General features: G+C 43.4%; 1 protein-coding gene across 8 annotated transcripts in view; it reads left to right on the top strand.

The window, feature by feature from the left end:
* The window catches only part of Slc23a2 (solute carrier family 23 member 2), a 157944-nt gene that overhangs the window by 74297 nt on the left and 56960 nt on the right, over window positions 1-26687 (top strand). For 2 of the 8 annotated variants that reach the window (XM_087654006.1, XM_087654001.1), the window contains exon 1: window positions 24857-24961. The gene's annotated coding sequence lies outside the window, so the exon portion shown is untranslated. 8 annotated transcript variants of the gene reach the window in all.

Raw genomic sequence — 26687 nt, 5'->3', positions numbered from 1 at the left:
ACAGGCACCATACACAGGTTTTTAAATTTTTACTTTAAAATATTTTAAATTTAATTTTCTGTGTATGGGTAGTTTCCATATGCATGCAGTACCTGTAGAGGCCAGAAGAGGGTGTCAGATCCCTTGGAACTGGAGTTAGCAGTTGAGAGCTCCCATGTGAGTGCTAGGAATTGTCTTTTTTTGAAGACAATGAAGCTAGTGCTCTTACACGTAACCACTGCAATGTCTCCAGTCCCATATTTAAAAAGTATTTTTGCTGGGAAGAATGGCCCATGCTTGTAATCCCAGTACTTGGGAGGCTGAGCATTAGGCCAGTCTAGGATATATGGGTCAAAGCCAACTTGACTTACAGAGACCTTAACTCAAAACAGACCAGAGCAGAGTGGGAGCCTTGGGCGCTCTGCTGTGGAGCTGACCCCACCTCTGTCAGGCCAGGGAGAGTGGAGGGTTGTAAATTCTTAAAAAAGCAGGGCGTGCAGATCAGTTCTCTATTACCATGTGGTCCAGGGGACTGAGCCCAGGCAGGACTTCACCTGCCTGTGACTTAAGCCCTAAGCCCCTGAGTGTCTCTTGGAAACAAGTACTATGGTCCTGGTCACTGGGGTAGTTCCTGTAAGCTCCCCTTCCCGGCTGTGAGGACAACCTTCCATTTCTTGTTAGGAGGGATTAGATGTGTTCTATCTCCCTTTCAGGCCCTCCCCAGAGCTTTCTAGTTTTAGCCGTACCTTTATGCTGTGTGGCCACTTGCCCCTTTTCTGTCTATGAAAAGTCTCTCCTCCTCAGAGAAGTTTCATGAGTTTTGTTTTTCCCCATTAAAAAAAAAAAGTCACTGTCACGTGGACACAGACTGAGAACCCACACAGTGCCCGGCTCCCCTCTTTGTCCGCCCACCTTGTTGCTGAGCTGTCATGGCTGAAGCCCCTTAGTTCCTGGGGTGCCCACCCTGTGGCCTTACATTCCTCCTGTTTTCCAGTCACTGGTGGGTGTGTGTGCTCCCTTCCCCACGACCTCTGTGGGGTCTGCTGTGGACGCTTGCAGGGCCTGAGTGGATTAGGAGTGAAAGCTCTCCTAAGTCCTTTGCTTTTGCCTGGGATGGGGGCTGACTGGGCAGGGAATCTGGTGCAGTGTTTCTCATGATAATCAAATACAAGTTCAGTTACTTATTCAGTGATGATTTAGTGCAGTCTTAACGCTTTAAAATTTCTTTTCATATTTGAAATCACATGCTTTTATCTCTTTCGGTGTCCATCAACTCCTAAAATACATTTTCCAGATTTCATTTTGACTGTTCCATTTTTCAGCATATCTCTATCACTGTGTAGTCTTATGTGAGCTCGGGTGAAAAGACTACGCTCTGCCAGTTGAATTGTGTTAAGATTTATTTCTGGGGTCCCTATTATATTCCAGTAGTCTGTCTATATGTATGTCCTTCTGCCCACATTGGGTGTGTCCTTATACCACCCTGTCTAAATCACCATAACTTTCTGTTCATTTTTGAAGCTGGAAAAAAACAAGCATCTGCTTTTGTTCTTTTGCTATTCTTGGACCTGTGTGTTTTTCTGGGAATTTCAGGATCAGTCTGTCAGCTTTTGCTACAAGGCAGATGGGATTTTGATAGTGATTGCCTAGAATCGGTAGTTCAGATTATGTTAATTAACGATAAAAAAAGTTATGTGGCTGGGTGGTGGCTGTGGGTGCCTTTGATCCCAATACTTGGGAGGCAGAGGCAGAGACAGGTAGATCTCTGTGACTTGGCGGCCATCCTGGTCCACAGACTGAGTTCCAGGATAGCCAGAGCTATTACACAAGAAATCCTCTCTAGAAAAAAACAAAATAAATAGATAAAAATAAAAAAAATTTGCTGACCCCAGGCCATTGATTTACCCCTCACCCTTATGGGGCATTTATTATTTATTTGGAAAAAAAAAAGACGCTTGAAATCAGTGGTTCTCAACTTAAAAGCAAACTGAAATCACCTGGGGAACCTTGAGAAACCGTAGATGCCTGGTCTCACCCCAGATGCAGTTTCAGCATTCAATAGAGTATTGGAGTTTTAAACTTTTTTTTTTTCCAGGCAGTTTTATTGTGGAGGCAGGGTTGAGACCCAGTGCTTTAAAGCTCAGACATGTGTCACTTTCAAAGCCCTGGCAGTTAATTGATAACAGGACTGGAGGGAAATACACACATTACTGACTGTAGAGCCTCTGTTTCTCTGCATGGATATGGTGTCTGCTTTGCCATTTCTTAATTTAGTGTGGTCCCTCCACCCCCCATTGCAGACTTTGTTCTGATAAATTAAATGGTTTTGCAAACTGACTTCTCATGGCGGTGTACAGTTGTCTTTATTGGTCTGTGTAGAGAGCAGAGATAGAGCTGTCCCTGGAGGGTGTCATTTCTCAGAAATCTGACTTTCTCCGCCCGCCTCTTTGTAGTCAGAAATGGATTGAAAAAAAAAAAACCACGCTGGGGATTCGTAGGTGATTTAGGGACGTTATAGAGAACACTGAAGCTGTCGATCAGAATCCCTAGAAGGCTCTCTGGAAGTGAGAAGCCATCCTTCTGCTCCGCAAAAATGAAATGGGAGGCTTGTGGTGAAGTAGCCATTTTTTGAGTATTGAGCCATTGCTTTTTGAGTATTCAAGGTTGCATGCTTTATGTGAAAGTAAAATTTCTGTGTATGTGTATACACATACACAGTTATGTACAGCTGTCAGCGTGGAGGCCAGGTGGGCTTTTAAAACTTCTTTAGACCAGTGTGGTGGCATGATGCGTAAAGATGCCTGTCACCAAGCTGACAGCCTGGCTTCCATGCTCATGGCCCACAGGTTGGAAGGAGACCGACCTTATTGTGACAAGTTAGTTCCCTTACTTCCACATGCATGCCCAGGTGTGGTCTCTCCAATACAGACCTGAAGGGCAGTAAACACAACACCCTGCTGCTGCCTTAGGAACACAGTTGAATCGATAGCTATTTAAAACTTCTTTTAACAACTTGACTGTCTGCAATGCTTCTCTTCCTTCTGTGGAGTCTTTGGCTTCTGAACTCCCCCCACTTCCCAGGCTGTGGTGAATAGGGATAGTGGGGATTAGCCTTTTTGTAAATCTAGGTGCACCTGGTTTTTCTGGTTATTTAAGTCTTTTTATGGGGCACCATTTGCAATTTGATGGGTTTTTATTTGCATGTGAATTCTTGTGTGTCCTATGTCTATGAATGTTCCCTTGTGAGTGTGTGTGTGTGTGTGTGTGTGTGTGTGTATGTAATGTCTTTCTCACTCTGTGTGTGTGTGTGTGTGTGTGTGTGTGTGTGTGTGTATGTGTGTTGTCTTTCTCACTTGCTCTCCACTTTATTTACAGGGACAGGGTCTCTTGCCAGAACCTGGAGCATCAGGAAGTCTGGTATCAGCCTGCCATTGGGATCCTGTGGTGGGGGTTGCACACGGGCCACATGCCTGCCAGACTTTCCTGACTGATGCCAGGTCCTGCGCAAGAGCAGGAAGTGCTCCACAGAGTCATGCCTACCAGTTTCTGATGCACTTTTAATGACTTTGTTTTGAATTTACATTTCGTCAGGCTTATTTATTTCCAAGTTTTCTTAGTCTGTTTTTCCTGTTGCTTTATAATTGTTCTTTTTTTATCAAGGATATTAGTATTTTTAATAAAATACTCTACCTTCTACATCTTCGTAATCTTATGCATTTGAGAAATAAATTTTATTGAAGATCATTCTTCCTGGGTATTTTAGTTTTCCAATTTGAAATGTCTTTCTTTTCTTTTTACTTCTTTCCTCCCTTTTCCTCATGCCTAGACAAGGTTTCTTTGTGTAGCCCTGGCTGTCTTAGAACTCTGTAGATCAGGCTATCCTGGAACTCAGAGATCTGCTTGCCTGTGTCTCCCAGTGCTGATTAAAGCCACCACTGCTTGGTAGAAATGTTGTTTTTAAGTAGTAAAGTTTAGCATGGTTTGGTAGCACTGGAAGGCAAAGAGGCAGGGCTCCATGGTGAGAACCTGTTTCAAACAAAGGAATAATTCTGCCCCTCAAAAACACATTCTTGTTTGCTTTGTTTTTACTTTTTATTAAAGGATGAAGAAAATCAATCTGTCAGACTATGATTTTAAATATATCTTAGATTTCAAATTAATTGTCTACTAAGATGTACAGAAAAACTAGCTGCCACCTTAATTTAGAAATTTAAAGATTTATTTATGTGTATGAGTGCTTTGCCTGCATGTATTTGTGTGTGCTCCACAGGCATGTCTGGTGCCTGGGGAGGTCAGAAGAGGGCATGATGGTCCTAGGAAATGCAGTATGGTTGTGAGCTATCTTGGGGGTAGGTACTAGGAACCAAACCTGGGTCATGACTCTAGCACCCCCAGATTTTTCAGTGCTATTTTTGCAGTGAAAGTAAGGTAGACTAGAGGCTGTCCTGTTACTCACAAAGAGCACGGGAGGGATGCTAGGTGTGATTTGCAGACTTTCTGTTCAGGTTCTAAGTTTGGGTACTTGGGTGTTATAAAACAACTCTGCCCTAAGACTTAGGGCCATGTAATGTCTGTCTGGGGTTGGCGTTGGAGTGCTCTTTTTGATCCTTTTTGCTCCTGTAGAATGATGAAATAAAATTCAAAACTGTCTTCATGCTTAGATGAAAGCCCCAGGGAACTCTAATGCTGGTTTTTGGGCTTTATTTGAACTGAGTCCCTTTTGCATTTGGGTTCTGGAATCATGACTTTAATAGGAATTAGGGCTTACTGGTCCTTCTGTCTCTGAGGTCTTGTTTGTGGCTTTCAGGTATCCAGCAGGATACTGTGTCCTGTAGAGGGCCCAGGAATGCACCTTGGCACTTCTCACAACTGAGAAGGAGACAGACAGGTCTGTTTCTGTTTCCGGAGCAGCTGGTGAGCTGCTGCCAGCAGGCTGAGTCCAACCCCGCTGTGTCCTCCCCTGCCCCGCAGAGGGGGTGGGGCTGCGGCATTTCTAAGTGTTCCGTGATTGGTTGCCCCCTTCCTTGCCGAGGTCTGGGCAGAACCCATTTCCAGCTCTGGTTTTGGAGTGACCTGAGTCACTGTAATGTGCTTATCACCTAATTGTGATCAGGCCAAGTCATTTTGGGAAAGGCTTTAGGAAATTTTGGTTCGTGCATGTACAATGGCCTTTTCAGTGTGATTGACTGGTCATATGAAGAGGAAGCAGGATCGTTGTGGTTTTTTAGTTTTTTGTAAGGTGTGTTTGACATTAAGTAAATGCCATTGGACTTTTCAACGTTGCCATTTTTCCAAAATATAATTATATTTTTATTACGTCGATCTTCATAATTAGGATGGGGAAGCTCTAATATTTTCTATCTCCATTTTTCTAGAGATGAGAACATATGTTTGTAATATGAAATTAAACATGCTGTCCTGGCTAGTTTTATGTCAACTTGACAGAAACTAGAGTCATCTGTAAGGCATTTTCAGTAACAGTGATGGAGGAGACCCAACCCATGCTAGGTGGTGCTATTCCTGGACTGGTGGTCCTGAGTTCTATAGGAGAGTGGACGGAGGAAAGCCATGGAAGTCATGGAAGCAGGCCAGTAAGCATCATCCTTCCCAGGCCTCGGCCTCAGCTCCTGCCTCAGGTTCCAGCCCTGTTTGAGTTCACGCTCTGAGCATGCAAGTGTAAGCCAAGTAAACCCTCTCAGTGTGCTTTTGGTCATGGGGTTTCATCACAGCAATAGTAACCCTAATAGACACATGCCAAGTGAAGAAAAATATCTTCAGAATGTTTTCAAAGATATTTACAGTTAAGTCGTTGGGTACAGTTATACTTAATAAGTTGATTTGCATATTTATTTATAAAATGTAGCCTAGATATACAGAAAGCACATGTACACACATCTTTTAAAAATATAATATGCATTAAAAGTATTTTCTACGCACTAAGAATTTATGTCAGTGAGGGGAGGACCTGGAGGGATGATAGCTCAGTGGTTAAGGTGGGACGCTCTCAGGGAAGCCAGGCTTACATCTCAGCACCCACATGGCAGCTCTAAGAGCTATGATGCCATCTTCCCATCCACAGGCATCAGGCAGCATGTGTGCAAACATGCAGGCCCTCATACACTAAAATTAAAGCAGGAAATTAAACAATTCCCTCATACAATTAAAGCAGGAAATAAAGATGAAGCTGGTAGATTTCAGGCTGGGGGTGTGGTGGGGCTGCTAAGGCCCTGCCCCAGTTGAAGAGCTCTTGACAGTTGATGGCGGGATAGTCGTGGTTGGGGGTGTGAAGTTGGGAGGGAGAGTGTTGGTGAGTTCATGGAGGAGTTGGGAGGTAGATGGTGTGTGTGGTGTGTGTGGATAAGATCAAAATACATTATATGCAGGTTTCAAAGAGGAAATTAAAAAAAGATTCTTATCACCTGACATCCTTGACGTCCTTGAGAGACTCCTAGTTTATTTGTGTGTGTGTGTGTGTGTGTGTGTGTGTGTGTGTGTGTGTGTGAAGATTAATGTACTTTAACTTTGTGTGTAAGAATGAGTTTGATCCCCTGGAACTGTTATACGCTTGTAAGGTGCCATGGACTGCTCTTTCACCTCTCACCCATACCTAGGCTTTTAATTAATTAATTAAAAGTTTTGGAGGGCAGGGACTTATGTCATTTAGGTGGACCTCAAACTTATGACTTTTCTGCCGTAGTGTCAACAGCTGGAGCATGTGTAGGGATGCGTTTCTACACTCGGCTCCTAATGGACAGATAGATGATGTGAACGCGAGTGGGCTCTGTTGGTTAATTCCCTTTTACTAACAGATGGATTGACTGATCCCCACGTCAGCAGATGGATACCATATTGGCTCTGTGGTATTCATGGTAAAAATAACTGTTGTCATAACTTAGACAATCCTTAAATGTTGGTCATTGTTCTACTATTAAAGTGAGTACAATTATACCCATTTAGTTATCTTTCTAAAATAATCTTGTCAGGTATGTATTTTTAGGAGGTTTATATTTAATTGTGGGCATGCGTGCGTGCGTGTGCGTGTTTGCCCCAGAGTACAGTGCCAGAGGCACTGGATACCCCTGGCACTGGAGTCACAGGCAGTTAGTTCATCTGACGTATGTGCTGGAAATCAAACTCAGGTCCAGAAAAAGCAGTTCATGCTCTTGACCCCCAGCCATCTCTCCGGCCCATTGATACATGTTTTTTTAATTTAAACTATTTATATGCTGTACATGGAGGCACATCCCTTTAATCCCAGCAGTTGGGAGGCAGAGGCAAGAGGATCTCTAAGTTGTAGGCCAGCCTGTACTACATTAGTGAGTTGTGATATTAAGGGTGTGAACTATCACAACTGGCTGTTGTTTTTTAAAGATAGCTATTTAAGATTTGTTTTTGGCCAGAAATATTGAGCTGAAAATGACGACTACTCTTCTGATTGATTCAGAGTGGAGGGACTTTCTAAGCATGAAGGTTGTAGGAGGATTGAGAAAAGATACTAGATTTGACTTCAGAAACACTTTTGAATGACCTTGAGGTATTAGAAAGAGCATCACAGCAAAGGCTTACTGCTGCCTTTACACCATGAGGCACCCAGACAGGAGTGAGAAAGACTCTAGCACTTACGGAAAAGATGGGGGAAGCACCCACAGAACCTTATGAACTAGAGATGTTGGGCTGGAGAGATGACTCAGTGGTTAAGAGCACTGACTGCTCTTCCAGAGGTCCTGAGTTCAAATCCCAGCAACCACATGGTAGCTCACAACCATCTGTAATGAGATCTGATGCCCTCTTCTGGTGTGTCTGAAGACAGCTACAGTGTACTTATATATAATGCATAAATAAATCTTAAAAGAAAAAAAAAGAATTAGATATGTGGACCAAAGGAGTCAAGACAGTCCCAATGCTCTCAAAGCTTGCTTTTAGACAAAGAAAGGGCCAGTGAGTCACTTAACTGGGTGACTCTCTCATGTTTGGGGGCAGCTCTTTGCTTTGTCATTTTCTCCATTCACTTAGTTACTTGTTCAGGCTTCAGAGCAAGCAAACAACAAGAAGAACAAGAATTTTCTTAGTTTATTTACATCTCCACTTGTAGGTGTTTTTCTTAGCCCTGAGAAGTAGGAAGACTTAGGAGCCGCTGTGCTGACTTTGTGCTGCTTTCAGGGGCACAGCCTTAATCTGCACTAAGTGCCTTTCGGTCCTTGTTATTAGATCATGACGTGGATTCTCTCAGCTGATCACTGTTTCATCTGTTGGACTGACACCGCAGCCTGGCGTCTGAGAGGGCTGACGTGGGATGAGGTCCTCCTGACATCTACTCTTCCTGCTGCTGAGCAGTAAATGTCTCTCAGGGAGACGATGATGAGAGTCAGTAATTGGTGTTAAGTCTCCTGAAATAGCATGCTGATAAGTGTATTATTTGCTCTACACTTTTTGGTGATTTTACGTATTTTCTTTGTGAAATTAAAGATTGGCAACTGCAGAGGTTGAATATCCCTTGTCTAGAATGCCTAGGACCTTACACATTTTTTTTTAAAGTTGAGCTTGTATAATGAGATTTTAGGGATAAGACCCAACTCTAAACGTGAATTTTTTTTTATGTTTTTATACTTCTAATAGATACAGCTTGACGATAACTTTATACAGTTATACTTTAAAATAGTTGTATGTATTAAGTGAGGTCTTGTGGTATGGAATTGTGTGTCCTTTTGTTACTGGATTTGGGAGTTTTGGTTAGAGATGTTAATCTTGTGGCTCCTTTATAACTGTGGTACGTGTGAAGCAACAGGGAAGGAGTTGGTGACACCCCCTCCTGCTCTGCACTTTGGTGTGAGGCCTGTGGCCTGCGGATGGGGTGGCGTGGGAGGTGGGAGGGGACTCTAAGGTGAAGGAAGCTCACTCACTGTCCAAGCCTGGTTTGTCCCTCAGGCCCTTGTTCAGCGGACAGGAAGCTAATCTGTCCAAACGCACATCTTTCTGATCAGCATTAAAACATGCCCCCCAAATAAGTCTTTCAGGTGTCTGGGACTTTAATTTGCACTTTATGTAATTTTGGGGCTAAAACGAGATGTTAATTGTGTATTTTGAAATTTGCCTTGGGGGAACCCTTATTTTTAAACTGATACGTTTAGCTCTTTTCTTTTTGTGAGATAAGATCTCACAAAGTCTGGCTGACCTTGAACTTGTAATGCTCCAGCCTTCATCCCCCAAGTACGGGGCTTACAGCTGTATATCAAAAGAAGCATAGGGGCTGGGGATTTAGCTCAGTGGTAGAGCGCTTGCCTAGGAAGCGCAAGGCCCTGGGCCCCAGCTCCGAAAAAAAGAACCAAAAAAAAAAAAAAAAAAAAGAAGCATAGACATATGGGAGAATCATTCAGAATTTTCAGAATTGTGTTAATTAGGAAGGTCTCACAGTCTTATGTTCCTCTTCCCTCTTCAAAGTAGCCTGAGGTGTGCTCTCATCAGAGAGAGAGAGAGAGAGACAGAGAATTTACTATTTCTCAATAAAGGTAGGATCATACTATAGATATCGTGTAACCTGCAATTTTTAAAGAACTATATCTTTATTTTTAGGTGTAAGTAATCCATTTTAGAGAACTACTTTTTCATGTACTCATGGGCTTTTTAGTTTTACTTTAAAAATTATTTTACTTTTTATTTATGTGTATGTGTCTGTGTAAATTATGCAGTGTGTGATGGTGATTGTGGAGGTCCGAAGGCAGTAACTTATAAGCCACTGGCATCTACCTCACAGGGGTTCTGGCAGCAAGCACTTAGCCACGGCTCCACTGAGGCTCTACGCCCGGTGCCCTCATTATGCCTCTTGTGGTTTGAGTATGCTTGGCCCAGGGAGAGGCACGATTTGGAGGTGTAGCCTTGTTGAAGTAGGTGTGCTCTTGTTGGAGGAAGTGTGTCACTGTGGGGGTGGCTTTGAGATACCTTCCTCCAAGCTGCTTATAAATCAGTCTTCTAGCAGCCTTCAGATGAAGATGTAGAGCTCTCAGCTCCTCCTGCACCATACCTGCCTAGATGCTGCCTTGATGATAATGGACTGAACCTCTGAACCTGTAAGCCAGTCCCAACTAAATAGTTTTCTAATAAGAGTTATCTTGGTCATGGTGTCTGTTCACAGCAGTAAAACTCTAAGACACCTCTTGACTCATTTTCAGTGGTCATTGCTACAGTGTGCCTCTTTTCTGGTAGTTATGAAGATTTTATTTTGGTGAGTTACATTTTTCTGGCCTTGCATTTCTTTATTCATATTCTAATCACTTAATTTTCCTTTCACCCATCCATCCCTCCATCTATCCGTCCATCTGTCCATCCATCCATCCAAATTTCCAAATAAACGAAACAAAACAAAACAAAAACCCAGGTTCATGATGGCTTATTGAAGGTCAGACTGGAATTTCTTTGCTTATTTACCTCTAGCCCACTGGTGAATGCTGGTAAGAGTGGAAACTAATCAGCCTGAGAGTTTCCCGTCAGTCTGCCCAGACTGTTGGCTGCCTCAAGCTTCTTTCTACACTCTGACGGGCCAGGCTCATGGCTGGGGCTGTGCTGGCTGTATGTACCCAGGATAGCCAGCCACTGAGTCTGGCTCTGGGCTGTAACTGAGATAGATAGCCAGCCACTGAGTCTGGCCTTGGGTTTTGGGTTGTAAATGGTACATACTACTTTTCTGTTGCTGTGGTAGAATACCATGGCCAAAGCAACTTATAGGAGGAAGAAGGGAGAGTCCATAGTCATGGCAGAGGTGTGGCAGCAGGTGGTCAGAGCAAGAAGCTGAGAATCCATAAGTCCAGCTATACACAGAAAGCAGAGAGCAGACTGGAGAGGGCTGGGGCGGTAAATTCTCTAAGCCTGTCCCCAGCGGAACCTCCTAAAAGTTCATAACCTCCCTCTACAGTGCTGCCAGCTGAAGAACAAGTGTTGAAAGTACATGAACTTTTGGGTGACAGTCCTCATTGAAACCACCTGCTCTATTTAATGATTCTAGAGAAAACTTGGAGAGCTGCCCATCCTTTTAGCTTTAGACTTTAGAAGCAGGGAGCGATCACCCCAGTGTGTTACTAAATTCTGATTGTGGTAGTATTTGAGCAACATGGAACACTAGTAAATTAAACGCAGGGGCTTTGCTTCTGAATGGACACGCCCTCCTACTTCCTCTCTGTGTCCCAAGGCCTGGCAGGAAGGAAAGAAGCCATTTACTCTAGGATGTAGACCAGTGGGTCCATGAGTTGTGAACAGGCACACAAACTTCAGAGTACTGAGTCCTATGTGAACGGTGTACTTTCTTACGTACAGATACTTGAGATGACATTTAGTGTATAAACTGCCATAGTAACTAACAACCACAACAAATAAAGAAGAACAGTTGTGATATACTCTAATAAGCTCACCAACACTGCTTTAGGAAAGATTTAGTGTGCTTGTATTTCCAATCAAAGCCCTATGCTTTAAGTACATGATGTTTAAATTCATGAAAAAAAATCCAACTGAGAGCAAAATTGATTTTGCAGGTAAACTTCTAAAGTAATAGCTTTGAAAATATTTTGTGCCCCGTGTGGTGGTGGCAGGCAGGGGCAGAGGCATTTTTGAATTTGAGGCCACCCTGGTCTACAGAGTGAGTTCCAGGACAGCCAGGGATAGACAGAGAAATCCTGTCCCAAAAAAATCAAAAGAAAAAAAGAAAGTATTTTGTGCAACAAAAGGAGAGTTTTGTTTTGTTGGTAGGGAGGTTTGAGGATGCTAGGTAAATATTCTAACCACTGAGCTACATCCCTATCTATCTATCTATCTATCTATCTATCTATCTATCTATCTATCTATCTATCTATCTATCTATATCTATCTATCACAAGGAATTACATTAAGTTACCAAGACTAGGCTACTAACTTTGAACTTCCTTATCCCAGGCTGACCTCAGACTCACTCTGTAGCCTAGGCAGACCTTGAACTTGTGAGCTTCCTGCCTCAGTCTTCCAGGTGGTTGTCATAGACCTGAACCTGTACAGGAACTGAAAGTGTGCTGTGTGACCAAGCTTGGTTTGGGCTGGAGCCTTGAAGATGTTCCGTAACAGAAGAAGCCACGGAATGAGTTTTAGGATTGGGCATGGGTGGGTGAGAAGTTGACTCCATTCCTGCAGAGCACCTCCTGCTAGGTTTAAGATGGCTTTAGATTTGAATTCACCACTTGCTTTTCTCCAGCTAGAATCTGAGTCTGCTTTCTAGGACTTGCTGTTTGTTCAGCTTTGATCTTGAGTTCAGCTGCCAGTAACATTGTGCAGACTGGTCCACACAGTGCTACGCGTGTTTCTAAAACAGGGCTCTGCTGAGAGCCCTTATCCCGGAGCCGACTGCACTGACCTACCTGCTGTACATTTAGAACAAGCCTGGGAGTGATGGATGAATTGTTAGGTGGCTTCGAATCAGAAGATGATGGGCTCCTCTGGGCCAAATTCAGTGTCCACAGGAACACCCAAGACCAAGTTCTCAGCACAAAGGAGGTTTAGTTACCCCAGGACAATAAAGGGCAAGGAATACAGACCAAAGCAGGGGACACGGGAGAAGGAAAGGGAACAGGGAGAATGAGAAGGGATATTGCCCAGGAGAGGGTAGGGGAGACTACGAAGGACTGCCTTTGGATAGAGAGTGGGCAGATGTGGACCATAGGCAAATGGTAGATTATAAAGGGAAAAGGGGAACCCATGTTAGGATGTGTTGTCTTGTTTGACTGGCGTGTTAAGTATGCTAGTCAAAAGGGCCTTTTGGTTGCTGGATTTCAGTACTTGGATAGCTGGGCCTTGGTGGTCAGCCTCAGGAGGAGGAAGTAGACAAACAAGGGAACAGACCTTGGTGGCCAGCTTTAGGAATGTTATCTAACAGTTTAGAAGGAGGGAATGGGGAGGGGAAGGCCGTCAGAGCCATGTGTGCCAAGCTGGGGCCTGCTGAGCCCCAGTAAGCAGATCAGAAACATAAACGTGTACAGTCTTGACACTCAGATTCATTACAAGGCACGAGGTAAATATTTGTTTTGCTTTTGGCTTTCCTTAGTAGCAGAGCTCTGTTGAGTGTGCTGCTGTTGGCTGTCCTGGGGTCACCATGGCAGTAGCCTGTTCTCTCACTCCTTTCTAGCACTCTGCAGTTTACTCACTGGCATTAAAGCCTTATATATCACTAAGAAACATTACTCCTTCTTCCTTTTTTACTGTTCTTACCCCAAAGCTCGATGGGCAATATTATGTTTTTGATTTTTGTTTGTTTCAGTACAAGGGATTAAACCCATGGCCTTTTACATGCCTTACTACCAAGCTATGTCCACAGCAGACCCCCCTCCCCCACTTTTTTTTTACTTAAAAAAAAAATGAGGCAGCGTTTTTCTCACCAAGCTATTTAGGCTGACCTTAGTTTCTGTAGCCCAGGTAGTCCTGTCTACCTCATTCTCCCAGGTATCTGGGCTCACAGACCTCACCACCAGTCTTAGTTTTGATGTCATAGATGATTCTGCAACAGCATCTCTTCTGGAGGACAGTGACCTAGGTAAGGTTGTTACACATAGTACATACTGGCAAGTCTTCCTATAGAAAAGTCACAAGGCCTTTTACAAATGCAAATACTTTTAATCCCAGGCACAAGTAGGTGGATTCCATGTTGTTTGAGGCTAACTTGCGCATAGTGACTTCCAGGCTAGTCAGAGTTACATGGTAAGACACTGTCTTAAAACACAAAAATTAAAATACACAATCAATAAATACAAAGTAAGTGCTTTTCTTTTTTTATATTTATTAACTCCATATATGTACAAGTTGTCTCTCATTCACATGTGGGTCCCCAGGATCAAACTCATGTAGTTAGGCTCAGGGACACCACCTCTTCCCACTAAGCCATCCCTCCAGCCCAATCATTTATTTAAAAAACTGTACTGTATTTCATTTATAGTAAAAGACATCTGTCTGTGCTTACTATTAAAATAAACCTAGGGCTGGAGAGATGGCTCAGCAGTTAGGAGCACTGACTGCTCTTCCAGAGTTACAGCTGATCCCCAGCACCCGCATGGCGGCTTACAGCGGACTCTAACTCCAGTTCCAGGAGATCCAGCATTCTCCTTTGTCCTCCACAGGCACAAGGCATGTACATGGTGCCCAAAATCAGACAAAACAGTCATTTATATAATAAAATAATAAAAATCGATAAAACAGGGTTAGCACATTACAAAAATTAGGACAATATATTCTTGAACCTACCGCTATGGACATTTTCGTGTGATTCTTTTTCTGTCCTTTTGCTTCCTCTGCGTAACGGTTCCTTCACTTAAGCCATTGTCATTAAAATGCACATTATGTTCCTACAACTAACATGCATTGATGCTGAAGGCCAAAGGAGGGTCGTCTGAGGGCAGTAGTTACCACCTGCCCTCAGGGTCTCACGCATCTCCTCCTGCCTCCAGGAGTTTTCTGACCTGGTTGTCTTTAATGGGTGTTTGTCTTTCACCCCTGGGATTTGCTGCATCAAATACATTTCCCTTTTCTTTTTAAGATTTATTTATTTTTATGTTGCATATATGAATGTTTTGCCTATGTATATAACAGTGTCCCATGTGTATATCTTGGTTCAGTGGAGGCCAGAAGAGAAACTGGAGTCACAGATTATGTGCTACTGTGTGGGAGCTGGGAACTGAACTTGCTTCTGGACGAGCCACAGGTGCTCTTAAGCACTGTGCTTTTTTTTGGACTCCTTCCTTCCTTCCTTCCTTCCTTCCTTCCTTCCTTCCTTCCTTCCTTCCTTCCTCTTTGCTTGCTTGGTTACTCACTTGCTGAGATGAGGTCTCACTGTAGCTCTGGGGGGCCTGGCGCTCACAGAGATCCAGTTGCTCTGCCTCCTGAATAGAGAGAGCCCTGGGCTTTATTATCACCACTCCTTAGTTATTTCTGTTCTTAGTTTTGTTTTTTCTTCCTTGCCTAATGTTTCTGTCTAAATACTTCCCAATTGTCAAGAGTGTTTCATATTTGCTCTTAATATCCATGGCTTTTATAGATTGAATTTAGAATAGGGATGGAAAGATAGCTCAGCAGTTTAGACTTAAAAATGCCCTTGCAAATTTTCCGGGTTCAATTCCTGATATCCATATGATGGCTCACAGCTGCAGTTCAAGGGGATTTAATCAATCCCTCTTCTGACCTTTGCTGGTTCTGGCATGCGTGTGGTATACAGAAAAGCATATACATACATATATTAAATATTTTTAAAAATATAAAATATTGGAAAGAAAAAAGTTGCATGTGTGTTGAAAATATGCAGGTCTGGTTTCTTGTAGTCACTCCCTAAACAATAAAGCACTAAAGCTATTCCCATGGCCTTCTCATTGTTTTAGGGATTCTGAGATAGAGGTGAGTGTTTATGACTGTGCATGTTACATGCCAATACAGCCTTATTCATACAAGGACTTATCTCTGACATGTGTTTTGGTTTGGAGGGCTTTCTAGAAGCAGTACACATCTGTCTTAGGGTTTCATTGCTATGAAGAAATGCCTTGACCAAGGCAACTTTTATAAAGGAAAACATTTAATTGGGACTAGCTTACAGTTACAGAGGTTCAGTCCATTATCATCATGGCAGGAAGCATGGCAGCATGCAAGCGGACATGATGCTGAAGGAGGGGGGAGTTTTACATCTTGATCTGAAGGCTGCCAAGAGGGGACCATCTTCTGCAGGTGAGCCAGGAGGAGGGTCTCTTCCACACTGGGCAGAGTTTGAGCACAGAGACCTCAAATCATACAATGACACACTTCCCCCAACAAGGCTACACCTATTCCAATAATGCCATGCCTCCTAGTAGAGCCACTTCCCATGGGCCAAGTATATTCAAACCACCCCAACATCAAGGGGCAACCTTACCTAGATTCATTAGTTGCTGCTGCTGCTGCTGTTGTTGTTGTTGCTGCTGCTGTTGTTGTTCTACTTCTTCTTCCTCTTCCTCCTCCTCCTTCCTCTTCCTTTCTTCTCCCTTCTCCTTCTTTCTTCCTCCTTCTGAGACAGGGTCTTACTACATTAGTCTGAAACTCACTATGTAGACTAGACTGGCTATGAACTCATAGAGATCTGCTTGCCTCTACCTCCCAAGTGCTGTGATTAAAGGCATATGCTACCATACCTGGCCTTGTAGCCTCTTGATCTTCCTTCTTGAGATGATTGTACCATAAACTCTGAAACTTAGGGTTCCCAAAGCTGTGCTCCATTTACATCCTTGAGATGGCTCTGTGAAGGATTGTTTTCCATCACTTTGCTGTGTGTGCTATGGCTAGACTGGTATTTTCCATGCTTGGAGACTACATACCTCTCCCTACCCATTAGATTTTCATGAGCACTTCCTTCTTGATTCTGGTCAACATATAAGACTGACTCCAAGTCCCACTGGACTCTTACTCATATAGAGTGAGTGAGTGTGTGTTTCTCCCATTCACTCCAGACTGTCCAGTTATATGGGTCTATTCCCACCTTAGTGCATAGACCACAGTCACAGTCAGAAAGCTGTGTGACTCATCTCATTCCATTTGCTTTAAGACCTGAGATGCCAACCTTGTCCTAAACTAAGAACAGACTTATTATCTTCATGATTGAGACCAAGCATATGACAGCACAGTACTTGGCTTCATAGCTCAGAATACCTGCAGTGTTTGGGGCCAGGAGCATGATTAAGGAGCATTCTAGAAACAGCTAGGACTACACAGATGCAGAGGGATGTGTGTATCTGCCCCATTAACAGTTTTCAGCAGTGAGGAGGAGGAGTTCTTGTTCTCTTGGTGTCTGTTCCCAAGAGACCTTACTATGTTTGGAGTTTTGTTTTGAGTTTGCAGTCTGTGTGCTGTTGACGTCACCTTCTTACTTTCTGACTCTCAAACATGTTATATAAAAACTGTTTATGGTGTGATTCTTAGCAACAAGACAATTAAATATTTACCAAAGAAATTGAGTAGTTTCAGGAACCCGTGTAAACTCATGGTGACTTGCATAAGAAGGAGAGAAAAAAAGATGGCTGGTTGTGTAGTGGTGGTCATGAAGGAGATTACAGGTAGGTTAGGATTCATGCCTTTTCAACTAGAGAGAAATGGTTTTTAAATCAGCAAGTTGATGCTGGATCATATACACTGCATATCAGATATTTACATTGCAATTCATAACAGTAAACAGTAAAATTACAGTTATGAAATGGCAACAAAATAATGTTATAGTTGGGGTCACCACCACAGAGGAACTGTGTTAAAGGATTGCAGCATAGAAAAGTTGAGGACCACTGAGGCTTTGGTGGTATTTGAACTAATGTGGGGCTGTGCCTATGTATGCACGTGTGTATGTGAAGATCAGCTTAGAAGATAATATGCTGTGGTGGTGTGAATGAGACTGGCCCCCATAGGCTCATATGTTTTGAATGCTTGGTCTCCATTGGCAGCAATTCGGAAGGAGTGGGAGGCATATCACACAGGTGAGTTTGAGATTTCAAAAGACTGTGTCATTCCCAGCTCTGCCTGTCTCCCACTTGCCACTTAAAATGTAAGCACTAGGCGGTGGCTGCTGCTGCTGCTGCTGCTGCTGCTCTGCTCTGCTCTGCTCTGCTCTGCCATCTTGGACTCCCTCTGGAACCCTTGTAAGCCCAGCTAAATGCTTCCCTCATGAGTTCCCTTGGCCATGATGTCCTGTCGAGGCAGAAGAAAAGTAATTGAGACATTTTGTTATAACTTATTTTTATTTTATGGTACATATAGTCTGTCTGTGTGTCTGTCTGTTTTGCTTAAATGTATGTATGTGTTACACATGCATGCCTGGTGCCTGCAAAGGTCAGAAGAGGGCATCCGATCCCCTGGCACTGGAATTATGGGTGGTTATGAACTGTGGTTATGGGTGGTTATGAATATGTGGGTAGTGGGAATTCAGACCCTCTACAAGAACAGCAAATGCTCTTAATTGCTTTTACACTAGTCATCTCTCTGGCTACCTCTCTCCCTTCCTCCCTCCCTGCCTCCTTCCCTCCCTCCCTTCTTCTTTTTTCCTTCCTTCCTCCTTTCTTTCATCTTGTTTTTTTTTTTTTTTTTTTTTAAAGACAGAATTTCTTTATGTAGCCTTGGCTATTCTGGAACAAGCTCTGTAGACCAGGTTGACCTTGAATTCACAGAGATCCACCTGCCTCTGCCTCCCAGAGTACCACACATCCCTACTCTTTCTTTAAAAACATTTCACTTTAATTATGTGTGTGTGGTAGGGGAGGGTATGTGTGCATGAGTCAGGGAGTGTGGAGCTCAGAGGCAATGGATCCCTTTAGAGTAAGAAGTGCTTTAGAAGATCAGAACATACTCTTACCCGCTGAGCCATCTCTGCAGACCCAGAGGCTTAGTTTTTAGCAAGTAGTGTGGTCATGATCACATGCTTGTGTGCTCTGAAATAGCATTGTCTTCTTTAATTTTCTAGTATGTACTTTCTCAATAAATTATGCAATTATAATATAAGTCACATACTTTTCTGGTAGTTATGTTAAATAAAAATAAAAAGTAAAATTAATTGTAGTCATTAATCTATGCTGAGAAGTCTACCATTAGATAATATATTTCTAGCTTCTAAGCTTTGAGTTAAGGGTTTGTGTCATGTGAGGCACTCTTTCAGGAGTTGGGGAGTAATTCGTTCACACGTGCATAGTTCCTAGTGCCTGGAACGTGCTCCCAGCCTCCGCAGCTAACGAGGCCACCGCCCCACCTTTCTCCTCCCTAGGGTTTAAATTGTCTGTGTGTTTTGCCTGCATGTGTAAGGGTGCAGTGTAGTGCCTGGTGCTCATGATGGTCAGAGTAGGAGTGCATTAGGACGGTTGTAGCTACCCTGTGGGTTCTGGGAACTGACGCTGGGATGTCTGCAGGAGCAGCAGATGCTCTTAACCTCTGGGCCTTCTCTCTAACCTCCTTCCTTATTTGAAATGATGTAATATATGTATGTACTACATGTTTCCACAGTCTGGACAGGTCTTTATTTTTAGGCATTAGTGTTTTCCCACTTGTCTTTAGAATTTTAGTGAACATTCTTAGTGAAAAATTTAAGTGTATTCTATTTTAAACTAGGATACATTCTTCAAAATGTATTGTTAGTGCTTTTGATTGGTGATTTTGGATGACTTGAGACATTGCACCAGTCAGTACTCTCACTAGCAGTGTTGTACATAGACTTTTCAGCTAGAGCTTTTACAATTAGGTTGTAATTTTATTACTTGTTGGTTGAATTATAGATGTTATACCTACTTTTAGACATTTTATATTTTTTAAGAATGCTCATGTATAACTGTAGTCCCGTCAGCAGTGTATTGAGAATCCTCAGCACAGAAAGAGAAGTGGGGGAAGTCTAGAGGCCAAATAAGCCTTCAGTTAGGCTGATGAGTCTTGACGACTCCAAGAAAGGAAAGGGACAGCTAATGTAAAAGACAGATGAGGGCTGGCTCGCTAGCTCATCAGTGCAGCAGGGCTCAGCTGCTGTTCTCCCACTTGGGAATGCCCTGGAGAATTCTAGGTCATTTCTCTCTCTCTCTCTCTCTCTCTCTCTCTCTCTCTCTCTCTCTCTCTCTCTCTCTCCTCTCTCTCTCTCTCTCTCCTCTCTCTCTCTCTCTCTCTCTCACACACACACACACACACACACACACACACACTACATGTGTGTGTAGGGGTGCACACATGTGTGGCTGTATGTACTTGTGTACTTAGGCTTTTAAGGCATTCTGGGAAGACCCTTTACTACCAACTTAGACTTCAGCTCTTTCCTGCCTTTTTACTTTGAGGTGAAGTCTCAACTAAGTTGCTAACCTGCCTTCAACTCGCAGCTCGCAGTATTCTTCAGGGAGCCTGACCCTCCAGCTCTCTTGCAGCTAGCTCTGTCCTGTGACTTCTTACGGATCCTGAGCTTGCAGAGTCTCCGGTCCTTGGCCACTCTTACTCTGAAATTCCTCTTGCATGCTTGTTCTTAACTGGTCTCTGGCTCTCGTTTTCCTGTGGGCTGCAAGGTGGTCACCTATCTGTCATCTGACCAGAAACCTACATTTTTACTCACAAGCTTCTTCAGTGGGCTAGTCCTGTTATTCATGTATTACTTTTACTGATGTGCATATGGCTTATGTGCAGGTGCCCGTGGAGGGGTCAGATCCTCCTGGAGCTGGAGTTAGTTACCTGGCGATATAAGTAGGTGTGAGACACATGATGTGGGTGCTGGGAGCCAAACTCTGCAAAGAGCAGCAAGTGCTCTGAATGGCCAAGCAATCTCTCCAGCCCCAATTTACTTACTTTTGTGAATTTTTTTAATTCAACTGGCGATAAACTGGGTAATAAGGTGACACCTTTACAAGTGTTAATTAAATCTCATTTTTGTTATTTAAAAATATTTTAAATTAAAAAGTTATTAAATTTCCTTTCCTCTTATGTAACATTCCATTAGTCTGCTACCTCAACCCTGACCTTCTTGTTCTAGGTCATTAAGTCATCAGGTACACCCTCCCCCAACTTCCTGCCCCACCGCCTGATGTGGGCTGACTGTAGATCTCTGTATACATCCCAGTACACTTACATCTGTTACCCCCTCTTCCCTTACAGTTTTGGACACAATTTAGTTTGCTGTATCCTGCTTGATTACTAGAATTGAGGTAGGTGCCTACAGGGGGAGGGCAGTGCTCAGGACAAGCAGGTAGTTTCCCCTTACTGTTTGAGTTCTCCAGTGCTCACGGGCATACATCAGTCATGCCTTGAGATTATAGCAGTGGGCAGTGTTAAGTGATGCCAAGGGAGGCAGTGTAATAAGTCTGAGCCGAGGTGAACAGTGGCTCATTCTTCTCCCATAGATCTGGTCTTTAGTGGGAACCTTCTACTTGCCCCGCAGAAGGAAATCCTTCGCCTTCTCCCCACCACACTCCCAGGTTTGGGTTACTTTGTTGGTTCTCCACCCAGGTTTTGTGTCTACATTTATTTTAAATGTCTAGTTTGCTCGTCTTTGAAATACAATGATTATAGTTTATTTGAATATTAAATGTTTATTGGGTTGGGGGATGGCTCAAGTAATACTTGTCTGGTATGCTTGAATCCCTGGCACTTAGGGAGCAGGGGGACCATGATATTTCTCCCTTCTTTTGTGTTCCATGCTGGGATTAAACCTGAGGCCTGCAGATGGCTTTGTGTAAAATGTCTTGCATGTGTGTGTGTGAGGAGTAGTTTGGGGTTTAATATGTCCAAATAATGAAACAGAAACTTTTTTTTCACAGTCTACCCCCATGCCCTTCTCTTTTTTATTTATTTATTTATTTTTTCTTTTTTTTCGGAGCTGGGGACCGAACCCAGGGTGCCCCTTTTTTTTTTTTTTTTTGAGCTGGGGACCGAACCCAGGGCTTTGCGCTTCCTAGGTAAGCGCTCTACCACTGAGCTAAATCCCCAGCCCCCCTTCTTTTTTTTAAACACACTATTAGCTAGATGGTCCCTGCAGTCAGCAGGAAGAAGCCGGGGCTTTTCTCCCCCAGCCATCCCATTGGCCAGAACTGGCTGTGTCTAGCTTCATGATATGCTGGAAAATGTTGGCTGGGCTTCAAAGCCCAGGTACTAATTGAATTATTAATTGTATAAGAGAGTTCACCTGTTAGTAAAACAAAAGTTGCTATATGAGTCAGCGTCAAAAGTAAATTGAATATAAATAAATGTATTTTAATACTGTTCTGTATGTTGAAAATGTCCAAAACAAATTTTCTTTAACTTTTTATCCCAATGCTTGGGTTCTCCAGGCCCTACATTGCTAGGCTAGCATTCTACTACTAACTGAACTGTGTGGCTCCAGATCTAGAAAGTTTTGTGTGTGTGTGTTTTTTTTTAAACCTTTACCAGTGCCAGTTAATCATTACAACACTAGAGGGCGCTGTTAGTTAATGGTCTCTCCTTGTAGAACTCATAGCCATCAGCTCCCCTCTAGTCAATAGAGTCACATAGGTTTTGTTCATCTGGTAATTCTAAATTTCTCATGTTCTCAGGTTAACAAGAGCAGAGGCCAGAAATGTCAGTATGTAACATTTGTTTGCAAAGTCACAATCAAGCCACATAGACTCTATTATTTTTTTAATTTACATTTTTAATTGACTTACAGAATAACCCTTTCCCGTGGCAGTCTCCTTCACACTTATTTTTGCTTGAGACAGTACAGCCCAGGTGCCCCTCTGTGTTATCCCCCAGCCTCCAGCCTGGTCTGTACCATTCAGCCCCAGTGATCCCTGTCAGTGTTCAAGTCACAGCTGGTCTCTTACCTTTCCGTTTTTCTCATGGGCCCCCTTTAGTTTCCTGGTCTGAATACACACACACCAACAAACTTACTCATGTTTAAAAGTAGAAGCAGTGTGCACACGAGAGATAGCCTTATTTGCCTTACCTCACTTGATATGTTTTCTAGCTTAATTCTTAGTAAAAAACAAAGACATTATTACATTAATAAAAGGAGATATTTTCAAGTGTGTACTTATCATTTTTAAAAATGCATGTGTGTTTGTGTGCATACATGTATGTCCATGCACACGTGGAGGCCAGAGGCTGACCTTGGGTGCCATCCCCAGCAGTGCTATTTCCTTGGAGATCAGTCTCACTGGCCTGTAGCTCAGCAGTCAGGCCAGACCAGCTAGCTGAGCAGCAAGTCCTAGGATCTTCCTCATTCCCTCTCCTGTGCTGGCCACAGCCATGTACTGCAGCGCCTGTCTCCTTACCTCTGAAAGGGACTCTGAGGATCTAGCTTGGGCTTCAGCCTCACAGTTAGCTCTTGATTAGCAAAGCCATTTTTCTAGTCTATCACATGCTGGTCCCCGCCCCCTCTCTTTCCAGGGTTTCCCTGCAGCCTTGGCTGCCCTGGAGCTAGCTTTGTAGATTCATCTGCCCTTTCCAGAGTGCTGCATTTAAAGCCATATGCCACCATGCCCAGCTAGTCATTTCTGATGACTTAAATCTGCATTTGTCCAAATTCAGTCTTTTAGTTGCTTTGCCTTATTTTTTGTTTTGAATTTACCCATACATGGTTGCTAAGAACAGAGCCACTTATGTGCCTCTTACTACATAGAGACATAGTAGAATTTTAAATACAGGCAAACGTGAGCAGCAAGGAGTCCCACTGTAGAGACAGGAACGCCTCTGGATGCCCAGCTTTTCCCTTGACACAGTTTGTGTCTCGCTGGTGGGAAATCCTGGGAGGGAAGTTTGTGTTAGTCTGTGGGAATATTGTGGTTCATTTACTCTCTCAGCTTCTCTGCAGTATCATTTGTGTATATGTGTGTGTGTGTGTGTGTGTGTGTGTGTGTGTGTGTGTGTGTGTTAATTTGTGTCTTTAAATAGTTTTTTTTTTTTTTATAATTAAATGTGATGAGGAGGATTATGCATTTAAGTTCAGGTGCCAATAGAGATCAAAAGAGAGGGCATCAGATACACTGAAACTGGACGTGGAGATGGCTGTGAACCAGCTCACTTAGGTGCTGGCAACTGAAACAGGTTCTGTGCAAGAGTACCGTGTGCTCTTTAGTCGCTGAGCCGTCTCTCCAGCCTCTTTGTTTGTTAAATATGTATTTATTTCAATCCTGTTTCGGCATCTGTGTGACTATATGGCATGTGAATGCAGTTTCTGTGGAGGCCAGAAGAGAAAGTCGGATGCCCCTGGAGATGGACTTAAAGTGGTATCGAGCTCTCATGGTGCTGGGAGCCAAGGTTGGGTCCTTTGTAAGCAACAAGCATTCTTTGTGGTGGTTTAAGTAACAATGGCCCCCTTAGGCTTATGTATGTGAATACTTGGTTATTAGGGAATGGCACTATTGACATGGATTAAGAGGTGTAGCCTCATTGGAGTAGGTTTGGCCTTGTTGGGGGAAACGTTTCACTCGGGGTGGGCTTGGGATTTCAAATACTCAAGCCAGGCCCAGTGTCTCTCTCTTCCTGATGTGTAGGGATTTGGATGTAAAATTCTCAACTAATTGTCTAGCACCATTTCTGTTTGCATACTGCTGTGCTTCTCACCGTGATGATAGCGGACTGAGCCTCTGAAACTGTAAGCTCGCTGCAATTAAATGCTTTCTTTATAAGAGTTGCTATTGGTATGGCCATGGTGTCTCTTCACAGCAACAGAGCTTCTCAGGTGAGCAGCTCTGCTGGCGAGCCTCTCCTGCCTCTCACCTGAGCTTAGTGTTCCCTCTGGTCTGGGAAATCTACTGTAAGAGAGATGGGGACAGATGCTTGAATGTCCCAGAAGTGGAGGTGCTCCCTGCCCCTTGCCCTTTGTTGGAATCAAGACTAGGAGGGGCAGTCTGGCTGGCTGCCTGTGCAGCCTTTCCTCCTCTGGGACTGTAGTTAGGCCCTGTCTACCAGACCCCAGGGACTTGAGTTGTGTGGTTTGTTGTGAGAGCTCATTTGTGTTGACTTTGGTTATTTTTTAATGACGGGCTCCTGCCTTGACACCACTGCAGTTCTTTGAGTTTTGCAATCTGATGTCTTTGGGCTCCTGATTGGGGGTAGGGGGGCTGCCAGTGAGTAAAAGTAATCTCCCTTTTCACTGAGCTGGCAGCAGCATGGGCAGACTTGCTCATCTGAACTGTTTGAAAAGATAGGTTTTAATTTCCCTTCTTTGTTTGGGTTTGAGAACTACAATCGCAGCAGCTGCTGGGATCCTATAATAGAACACCCAGATTGCTCTGAAGAAGCCTGCAAGACTGAGCTCAAGACCGGATAGAGGCCTGCAATAACTGCATGTGACCAGGCGGTGGCTGTTGTGTAACACAAATAGCATTTGATGAGGTGTGGTTAGTTATACAATTTTGGCCAGCTCGTGTGGGATATAAGAGCTGAAATTACTTCAGCACCTGAAAGCAGCTCCTGCTGCACCTCAGGACACCCGGACTGCCCAGGTGTGGTGGGCTGCACTCTGACTCCAGGACGATTTTGTGGGTAGACTGAGATTCCACTGAAGGTATGAGCATTGCTTAGTATAAGAGCTCTGCTTTGGGGAGTGAGTTCTGAGGCTTATCGGACTGTGTGTCTGAATATGTCTGTCTGTTTCTTATGTGCATTTGTGACCATGTATGTATTTATGTGACCATATGCCCCATCTGTGTGTTTGTGTGTATGTGTATGTGTGTGTGTGTGTGTGTGTGTGTGTGTGTGTGTGTGTGAGAGAGAGAGAGAGAGAGAGAGAGAGAGAGAGAGAGAGAGAACGCTGCATATACAAGTGTTTCTATGAGAGAGACAGAGACAGAATGTAGGTGGATGAATAGTTTATAGTTCAAGCTCATCCAGATGTGTCACTAGAAAATACCCAGACTTTCTCAGACTATTTAAAAATTGGCAACTAGGGCTGGAGACATGGTTCAGTGGTTAAAAAGCACTGACCTCTCTTCCAGAGGTCCTGAGTTCAAACATGGTGGCTCATAACCATCTATAATAAGATCTGATGCTCTCTTCTGGTGTGTCTGAAGACAACTACAATGTAATTATATATAATAAAATAAATAAATCTTTTAAAAAAAATTGGCAACTAAACACTTGCACTTGCAACTGTCAGAGGGCAGTGCCCTAGTCATGCACACGAGAGTGAGTGCAGACGCGACAGCCATCTGTAGCAATGAAGCATTTGCTTCCTTCCTAGTCTTAAGTCCTGTTGGTTCTAACAGGGCTCTGTGTGTTCCTGTCTGTTTTCATTTCCACAGCCTTAGAACTTTGGCAAAAAGCAAGTATATAAACAAAAATAAATGCAAATAACACATTTTATAAAGAGATCTTCTTTATAATGGAGTACATTAATTTTTTAAAATCCCTATAATTATAGGTTTTTAGAACATTTGGTTTGAGAGTTCAAAGAAAATTATGATTACTGTGGTGTCTGACTAAGTGATTCCAGTTTCTGTGTTACTTGGATATTACTATTATCATCCCCACCATCATCACCACCATCATCACCATCACCGTCATCATAAGATTTTGCAGTGTTACCATGGCTGGCCTTGAGTTTTCAGTCTTGAAAGCTTGCTTGGGCTTAGAATTGTGTGCCATTGGGAAAAATACTTTAAAAGGGATTCCTGTAGGGGTTGGGGATTTGGCTCAGTGGTAGAGCGCTTGCCTAGGAAGCACAAGGTCCTGGGTTCGGTCCCCAGCCCCGGAAAAAAAAAAAAAAAGAAAAAAAAAAAGAAAAAAAAAAAAGGGATTCCTGTAGTGGGGGGTGGGTGCGAAGGGCAAGATGGTCACAAGCTCATTTATAGAAGACTAGATAAAGCCTTGCTTTATCTGTCATTTTTATAGTTGGTTTTAACCTGGAAAAGGATTATAATTCCCACCAAAGTAATTGCAGTGCACTTTAGGCAAAAATACCTCATCTAGGGAAAATCTGCAGGTGAAATGAGTCCGGATGGGTAGGCAGAAAAAGGATATGAGACAGAGATTTGCAGATGGAGGGGAATTGAGCAGGCAAAAATCAGCAAAAGTGGGCGAGGACATGAATAAGTAAGTGGAGAGGGGCTCTCTGGGATTATGAGAAGGAGATTTGACTTTGACGGTGAGACACAAAGAAAAGGTGGGAGCATTCCACTGAGGATTGGCTCAGAGAGAACTCTGGAAAGAGATGGACAGTATCGGAAATGCTTCTCCAACAGGTATGGCTCCTCTCAGTGGGGTAGCAGAAGAGGAAAGCCACTGGTGGTCTC

Source organism: Rattus norvegicus, chromosome 3 (genome assembly GCF_021556685.1).
Source record: "Rattus norvegicus strain SHRSP/BbbUtx chromosome 3, alternate assembly SHRSP_T2T, whole genome shotgun sequence".
NCBI classification, from domain to species: Eukaryota; Metazoa; Chordata; class Mammalia; order Rodentia; family Muridae; genus Rattus; species Rattus norvegicus.
The sequence above is the reverse complement of the archived record's forward strand: the minus strand, read 5'-3'. Positions and strand labels throughout refer to the sequence as shown.